Below are 9,134 nucleotides of genomic sequence, written 5' to 3'. Positions count from 1 at the left end.
TGTCCACGCGTCCAATTCGTTATTTATCTTTTGGTAATTATTTATCACGGTGCTCTGAAGGCATCAATCGTCGACGCTGTTTACATTCAATGGGTCGCCCAACACGCGCCGTCCCTCCCTCCCCCCGCCCCGGAGCTCCTCGGTTGCGCGCCGTTCCCCCCGCACACCCGCACCCCCCTCAACGCTTCTGGGTTAGAACCCGCCTTATATTCCTACTATAACCCTATATTAAATTTAAGAGCTGCAGCCGGTTCGCGGTTACTGCGAAATGTGTAACACGCTTTCGAGACGATAGGGGACATCGTTGCGCGAAAAAATGTCCACGTTGTCGCGCCTCGCCCCCGTGCGTAAATCACGATAGGGAAATAATTAGGTTCAAAGCGTGTAACCATACGTTTTTCGATTTCTTGTTTCGAGCATCATCGAAAAAATTATATAATGGGAAATCTCGCGCGAGCATATGTAATTCCATTAAAATTTGTAATGATTGCAGCCGATTTATACACACAAACATGTAACATAAATGCGACACGGTCTTTTGTAAAACGCGACGATGAACGAACAAACAAACGGTCGTGTCGCGTTTATATTTTATGATTTTGAAACGCGGCAAGATGAGACGCTCGTAGATACCGAAAACGTGAGAATCCATGTACCGACTCTTTGCGTAGCGCAACAAATTTGCGTAGCATGTGCAAACGAAGACGACGATTGATGGAATGGTCTCCACACTTGACGTCCTACGTCTCTGAGATCAATCTAAATGGTCCTCTGGGCCGGGTTGACTCCCGTAATCAATCCTCTTTGCCATACATCACCCTCTTTTATGGCAACAGGCTTGTCTTCCTCTATTTCATTGGGCCAGCAAATGAGATCTTTAGATTTGCGGTTCATTCGGAAATTAAGTTCTTCTAATAAGTTTTGCAAGGCTGGTTCTCCATTTTTTAACCGCAAAATAGGAGTGAAGATTCCATTCGTAGAATTTTACACTCGAGACGACCACGAGTCAAACAATTGGTATCGATGGCTTCCATTCTTCTCTTCTGTCTTTTATTTCTACTTTCTTCAGTTCTAAAAATTTTAATGACTGAAATTTTAATGATAAATTTTAATGAATTAGATAGTTGCGGGTAGGAAGGAATAGTAGATAGGAGAAAGAAAGAAAAAGGAGTTGTCTCGTTTTTATTATTTATTTTTTTAATTCGAACGAAAATCCTGATTTTTTCTCTGGTGATAATAAAGAGTAAGTATATTTGGTTTCGGTTTTCTTGCTATGCAGGATTCTGGTGCGTTAGCCTGTTCAGGTTTTTGAAACTTTTTCAAAAACCTTGTCCCCAACAGTAATAAAAGATAAGTAATAGAGTCCCAGATGGCATCCAGTAGATGTACGGACCATCCGTATACGATATGCAGGCATAACCATGTACGACTGTATCTATCTTAGATTCTCCCGTGAGGTATATTCCAATTATCTCAGTACTGATATTGCCAAAAATTAAAAAATTGTTCCAAAATTTTTTCCATGCGGATGCAGCTATTTTTGGTTATGCTTCATCTAATAGATTTGAGAATGACCCCCCGTTCAGAGAGATTGGTTGTCCCATCATTCCTCTGGCTATCGTGTTGAGTACCGTCGGTCGCTCAGCAGGAAACATTATGTAGGCTCATAGATCATTGAGATCATTTTCGATGTATATTCCGCTTGTAGCGAGCGATCCAGGGCTAACATATTTCCACGTGGGTTTGGTCATGGGTTTCATAATTGTGCGTGGTAATGATTCTACAGGTTTAAGCATGAGTTTATACCATGAATCTCCTAGGTGACATATGAGTATGAGTGCAAATGAGTTGCAATCTATCTGAGTTCCTTGTCGCAACAGTACATGTAACATGAGTTTGCGGCGTTAAGTAATAGGTTTCGTTTCCCCGAATGACTGGTAGCTGATTGTAGCAGTTGTCAGGTCTTGTGATTTTTATTTCTACGCATTTTATGATATGTATGAGGATAGTCTGAAAAGTTTTGAGCCTTAACATGAAGATGACGTTACTCGTCAAAACTATTCTAGTGCTACAATAGTATATGCTTTGAGAGACTTTTGTGAAAATTTCAGCCATTTTGGACGCTCAGTTGTTGTTTGACAGTCGTTTGTGTCAGTCGATGTCAGTGTTTTGTAAAAATGGAAAAAATTGAATATCGTGCCGTGATTAAATTCTTACATTTGAAAGCCAATACGCCTGCGCAAATTAAAATCGAGTTGGACGCTGTTTACGGGGACTCTGCCCCATCATTTGCCACCGTAAAAAGATGAGTAGCTGAATTTAAACGTGGTCGTACCAGCTTGGCTGATGATGAGCGTTCGGGACGGCCAAAAACTGCGACCACCGCTGATAACATCGAAAATGTTCACCAAATGGTACTGAACGACCGTCGAATCAAGGTTAGAGAGATAGCAAAGACTATGGGCATATCGAAAGAACGCGTTTGTCATATATTGACTGAAGAATTGGATATGCGCAAGATATCCGCGCGTTGGGTGCCGCGCTTGCTCACTTGGACCAAAAACGAATTCGAATGAACATTTTCAAGGCCCTGTTGGAGCGGTTCAAGCGAAATGAGTCAGATTTTTTGCGTTGATTCATAACTGTAGATGAAACTTGGATCCACCACTACCTTCCAGAGACAAAAGAACAGTCAAAACAGTAGACTGCAAAGGGTGAACCTGCTCCGAAAAAGGTAAAGACGGTTCCATCATAGGGAAAATAATGGCGACTGTTTTTTGGGATAGTCACGGAATTGTGTGTATCGACTATCTTGAAAAAGATAAAACAATAACGGGAGCGTATTACGCATCATTACTTGATAAGCTGAAATTGCAGAAAGCAGAAATTGCAAAAAAACGATCGCATTTGAAGAAGAAGAAAGTGCTGTTCCATCAAGACAACGCACCTGCTCATACTTCGACGGTCGCCATGGTCAAAATTCACGAATTGCACTTCGAATTGGTTGATCCACCAGAGCTGGCCCCCAACGACTTTTTCCTGTTTCCTAAGCTTAAAGTTTCGCTTGGAGGACAGAGATTTTCATCGAGAAGGTCATTGCATACGTAAATGCCTATTTTGCGAAGCAAGACGCCAACTACTATTTTTACTAAGGGTTAAAGAGGTTAGAATATCGATGGGAAAAGTGTATCGACTTAAAAGGAGATTACGTTGAAAAATAAAATTATATTTGACCGAAAAAATACTTGTTTCTATGTTAGGCTCAAAACTTTTCAGACTACCCTCGTATCACTCTCCAGCTAACAGGGCCATATATCCAAGTCCTTTCATTAGCTAATAAGCAAAGATCGGGTGTTTAGTAGCTATAGCTAAGGTGTTTTTTTAATATTTCCTGCTCTAGTTCACATTGTTGTAAAAGGATATTTCTGTATAATTGATTTATTTGCGTACGGATGTGCTTTTCGACGTATACAAATTTGGAATTCATGTAAGTGAATATGTCCGGTAAGCAGGAGATCCAGATTCATTTGGGTATAAGGTTAGAGACACGCGTTCATTATTTGAAGATCGTTACGCCACACGAGGTTTCGAAAATGATTAATTTGGGATACTCGGTTCGAATAAGTGTGTAGCCGCATATTGCATATTTTCCCTTGCTAATCAAGGCAAAAGTTGTATTTTGTGCAGTTAATGAATAAATTACTAGTTGCTATTCATTTACATTATCTATTATTCTGTCTGCAATCTCACTGTACAATATTGTAATTGTTGAATTTACAAGTGTCGGCGAGCACTGGGCTCCAGTAGATTTCACCTCCCTCTATATTTGTGCAATGAGTGGTTGTGAGTTCACAAGCCACTCCGGATCTGAGTAGCACTCGATTACTATTTATTCGCACGTCAGCTATATTCTTGTAGTATGATTTTTATGCTGGCAAGTACGACGACGTCAGTCCACGTACCATACGGATCTGAATACGTGCTACCCTTGCACGATCCATCGGTATCTACGTGGCCTGCCAATGTTATTGGTCGGGCAATGATGTGGTTTGGTTTTAATCCGGTGATATATCTGTTATGTAACTGATAAGTTCCATAAAAGTACATACGTTGGCATATTTCGCGCGATGTTTCCTCTATATATGAATATTTACCGTTTAAAACGTCTATGGAATGGGAAAACATTCCGCATTTTTTAATTAATCTGTCTATTTCGACCTTGCATTGAATAACCTTTACTGACTTAAATTCATTTATTTGTAAGAGTTGTATATAGACATTAGTTGAATTTACATTCTGTGGCGGAATAGTTTTTAAAGCATTCGCGATTTGATTTAGTGTCATGATAAGACCTTCTCTTTGTCCTTCACTAATAGGCATGATAATATGGTAATAATTCTTATGTTTTATGACTTGGACTTTACTTAAGGATAGACTGTTTAGTTTAGTTCGTTTCTTGGACTTTACTTAAGGATAGACTGTATAGTTCGTTTCATTCGAAGAGTTTTTGTGACCCGGAATCCATAGGTCTCTCTGCAGTGTCAACAAAATATGCGTTGTCTTTTTATAATATAAAAATAATAATTCGCGAGATTCGATAATGTTAGTTTTTATTAGCTGATTGTCAATTGTGGTACGTTTAAATCTCTTTTACTCGTTTTCTTTCATCATTAGTCCCTTCGTTATCATTATCTTTGTCGAGGTAGATCGTTTCGATTTTGTATTTCACCTATGTCTTCGGAATTAAAATTTCAGCTCTTCCTATAGATCGCTTTATTCTTCCTTTCCTTTGGCTACGTGTTTGTATTTTATTGATTTTGGGCAAATCATGAATTAATGCGGTTTCTATTATCTGTTTTGATGATTCGTCTATTTCTTCCCGAGTAAATGGTATCGAGTCTACATTGTCCCCGAATGGGTCATCGTTAGGTAATAAGTCCTCGGTCTGGTCATTGTCGAAAAAATATAATTTGAAACTCTTGTCTTCTTCCTCGTCAGACTCTTCCAACATCTCGACGATTTTTGCTGCATCTCTAGGGTCGTTAGGATTTAATAGATCTTTATTAATTATTTTACATTCGGTTTCCTCGAAATCTACGGGGTTTCTGCGTCAGCAGAATTGAAGTAAATGAATTTAGTTTAAGTAAACTCTTACAAGTAAAAGTAACAAAAAAGTTAACTCTTACAAATAAATGAATTTAAGTTCACGTTGGTTTTTCCTGCCTTGTATATTACGTATTCAATTCTGCTGACGCAGAAACCCCGTGAATTTAAGTTCACGTTGGTTTTTCCTGTCTTGTATATTACGTATTCATATTCTGCTAGTTTTAATCTCCATCGGAGTATGCGTCTTGTGCGTTTTCGAACCATATTAATGGTTTATGATCGGTAATCAAGGTGAATTTTCGTCCATATAAATATGGCTGGAAGTGTTTGATGTCATATACAATATTATGGCTAATGCTTCTTTTTCATAAATGTCGTATTTTAACTCGTTATCGGTTAATGTCCGCGACGTATATGCGACTGGATGATCTTTGTTTATTTCTCCTTGTGATAAGATCCCGCCTATGACTATGCCTGAAGCGTTAGTTAATATAAAAGATAGTTAATATAAAAGGTTTGGAAATAGTCGGAAATAGTTTGGAATAGTCGGGATATTGCAATATAGGTTTTTCGCATAGTTTTTGCTTCCGTATTTCAAAAGATTCTTTCTGGTCAGTTGTCCAGTCAAATTTTACGTCATTTTTTGAATAATTCGTTAATGGTTTAGCGAGTTTCGAGAACTTCGGTATGAATCACCTGCTAAGCCGAGGAATTGTTTAATATTCTTTGGTGTTTTTGATCTTGGAAAGTTTCTTACGGCTTTCAGTTTTTTGCCTCCATCTTTACTAATTATGTGTCCTATGTTATCTCCGTTTTTAAAAATTCGCATTTCCGGTTGTAATTTCAAGTTTGTCTTACGTAATCTTTCTATGAGAGTGTTGAATTTTCTTTCGTGCTCTTCTAGAGAAGATGCAATATGATATAACAATATCATCCATATAAACGAATAATTCTTTGCCTTGCAACCCCGATAAAACTAAATCCATTAAACGTTAGAATGTTGCAGGGGCGTTTTTCAATCCGAAGGGCATCCGGTCGAACTCGTAATGTCCGAAGGGAATTGTGAAGGTTTGTTTTATGGCTATCTGAAGGATCCATTTTAATTTGGTGAAAACCGGAAGCTAAATCGCAGATAGAAAAATATTGCGCTTCTCCCAATTGATTTATCGACTAAAATATCGACAATATTAGGTAAGGGATACGCATCTCCAATAGTCTTGTCGTTTAAAGCTTGAAAATCTAAGATCATTCTCCATCATTTGTTACTCTTGGAATGTTTCTTTTTAGGTACTATCCATAGGTGAATTATACGGTGATTGTGAGGCTTTTACAATACTTCCTTTCAATAATTCTTCCACCTTCTATTTATTTCGTCCTTATGAGTTTGTGGAAATCTATATTGTCGAATATTTATCGGGCGGTCGTCTGTGATCGGTATTTGATGTTGCAGCACGTGGATTGTCGCTAGTTTCTCTCCGGGTATATGGAATCTATCTTGACTGTTTTTTTATAAGATTTTTATAAGATTTTTAATGTTTTCTTTTTCCTGGTCGTTTAGGTGTTCAAATCGTAATAGCTCTATAAATCTATCTTTTGTCGCTTCCTCCAGATACTACAAGGCACTTTTGTGAATTTAATCATGGCACTGCGTTTTAATTCCGCGATTTTCTCTTTATATTTTGATTTTCGTTTGCGCATAACTTCATCTATCATCTTTTGCGATTGAATGTATGTGGAGATGTAAATTTTCGAAAATGGTTTATTCTTTATCCTAAAGTTATCAAATTTCCTCTTATTTATATTTTTCAGTAAAATTTTTTTTTAGATGATATTCGAGAGGCGTTCATTTCATTATTTTTATATTTTGAAGATTTGCTTGGGAGCTTGATCATTCTCAATAAAGTTGCGGAGGTTTCATCTTCTATTACCCAAATAAGAAGGGAGGGTGTGCGTCACGACGGGGCCCGACCATAAACCAGTCGTGAAAACTCGTAATTATTTTGCGAAAAAATACCACCTCAGTCAGGAATCGAACCTGGATCTCCTGCTTACCGGGCAGGCATCTTATCCTTTCGACTACCGAGGCATGTGATGATATTTGTCGCAAATAACGTGTTTAGAATAACACGTCAACAATACAATGATACACACACACACACACACACATATATATATATATATATATATATATATATATATATACATATATTACAATATACATATATACATGTATTCTTTCGAATCCCCACGACCGGTACTCTAGCTTGGAATGTGTCGAGTCACGTAGTGAGGTTTGATAACTTCCCTCTTCGACAGAGCTGGAATATGCCAAAGGAGTGCGGAAACTTCCTTTTGCAGTTCCAGGATTGTTCTTTGAGAAAGATGAAGTCAAATCGCATAGTGAGATTTGATAACTTTCCTCCTCATGATTGATGGAGTCGGAGCATACTAGAGCAGTGTAGAAGTTTCGCTCTGTTATCCCGAAATTTTTTGGAAAAGTTTTTTTTTGAGGATTTTCCTTTTCAAGGATCTTTAAATCATTCGATATCTCAGAAAGGATTGGATAATCTCCTTCTTGCTGGGTATCTTGATTAAAATTTTCATTTTTGTTACCTCTCATTTCGTTTTTATCCTTATTCCTGGCAATAGATGTCTTCTTCTAAACTTCATTTGTTTGACTTTCGGTCTTCCTATGATTTTTATTCATAGTTTCATCTTCGTATAAACATATGTTTTCATTCCTTGAGTCGTTGTTTAATTCTACATTTTCTTCGTGAGGATCGTTCAGTTCAGTATTATCGTCTTTAACAAATGTAGGATATGCTGATATGTTTGTAGTATGCGCAGCGGAATTCATTTCATGGTTGTCGAATATATTACCGAGTAGTTTAAGGCATAAGGTCGGTACTAGCACCTCGGTTCCTCATTCAAGGTATTTATAATATTTAAATATGCTTTTCCGGAAATGTTTTCTACTATACTCTCTCTTGAATTGTGCTAATATTAATTTAGACAGATATCCTATCTTTAATTCCTTATTGCTTATTCTTACATAGAATGATGATTCTGATCGTGGAGGTGTTATAATAATCTCCGATGAAAAGAAAGGTTAAGACCTGATATATCCAGGTATCCGTTTTCATAATCTATTTTAGAGAACGTTTGTTTCAAAAAATCGTTGCCTAATATTCCAGCGTATGGTATCGGAAAGTCGTTGGATACTATGTGGAAATTTACTGAAGTGTCGAAAAGAGTTAGCGTAATTTCGTCAAGAGTATAGACTGGGTAGTCATTTATTCCGTTTAGTCTTAAAATGTTAGAATAATTAATGTGTATCCCATCAGATATAAAATTTTCTTTAATTATATTAGGTCCAGAACCAGTGTCTAACATAAGAGTTATATGAGGGGTTATTTTTTGTATTTCTATCTGAACGATCGGCACGCGACTATGTTTATCGAGGTTTACCGCTACAGGCCGAACATTCGGAGCGTTTTTTATTGAGGCGTCGAGGATGTCAACGGGCGTGGAGTCCGTTCGGTCTCTTGTTGCACGCCCGGTTTCGAGGCCGTTGGAGTTTACCGGATTTTTTGCCATTTTTTTGATTATTACTTGCGATACGTAATTCACAGTTTTCGAGAAGATGCCTTGCTCCTTACAGTATCGACAGAATGGTGTATTGTCCTCACCAGAATTTTGATTTGTTTCGGACCTACAATCCTTAGCGGTGTGTCCCAAATTATTACAATTTTAACAAATAATTCTGTGCTTGTCTCCGATTACGTGTTGTTCTGTTTCTTCCAGCAATTATTAGCTGAATGCCCCTGTCTATCGCACCACTGGCAGATCAGGGGAGGTTTACCAAAGATGTCATTTCCGGGCATGCTTTTGCTTCATGCCCAGATTTGGAGCATAATTGACAAATAACCGTTTTTTCTCGAATCACGTTAATGGGGACGAAACTTGAAGGATTGCACATTCGGTATTTACTTGCATCGTGACCATTTTTTGCAGATTTAACAAATTAA

The sequence above is a fragment of the Pogonomyrmex barbatus genome, unplaced genomic scaffold (assembly GCF_055798465.1).
Source record: "Pogonomyrmex barbatus isolate J1 unplaced genomic scaffold, ASM5579846v1 scaffold7, whole genome shotgun sequence".
NCBI lineage: Eukaryota > Metazoa > Arthropoda > Insecta > Hymenoptera > Formicidae > Pogonomyrmex > Pogonomyrmex barbatus.
The sequence above is the reverse complement of the archived record's forward strand: the minus strand, read 5'-3'. Positions refer to the sequence as shown.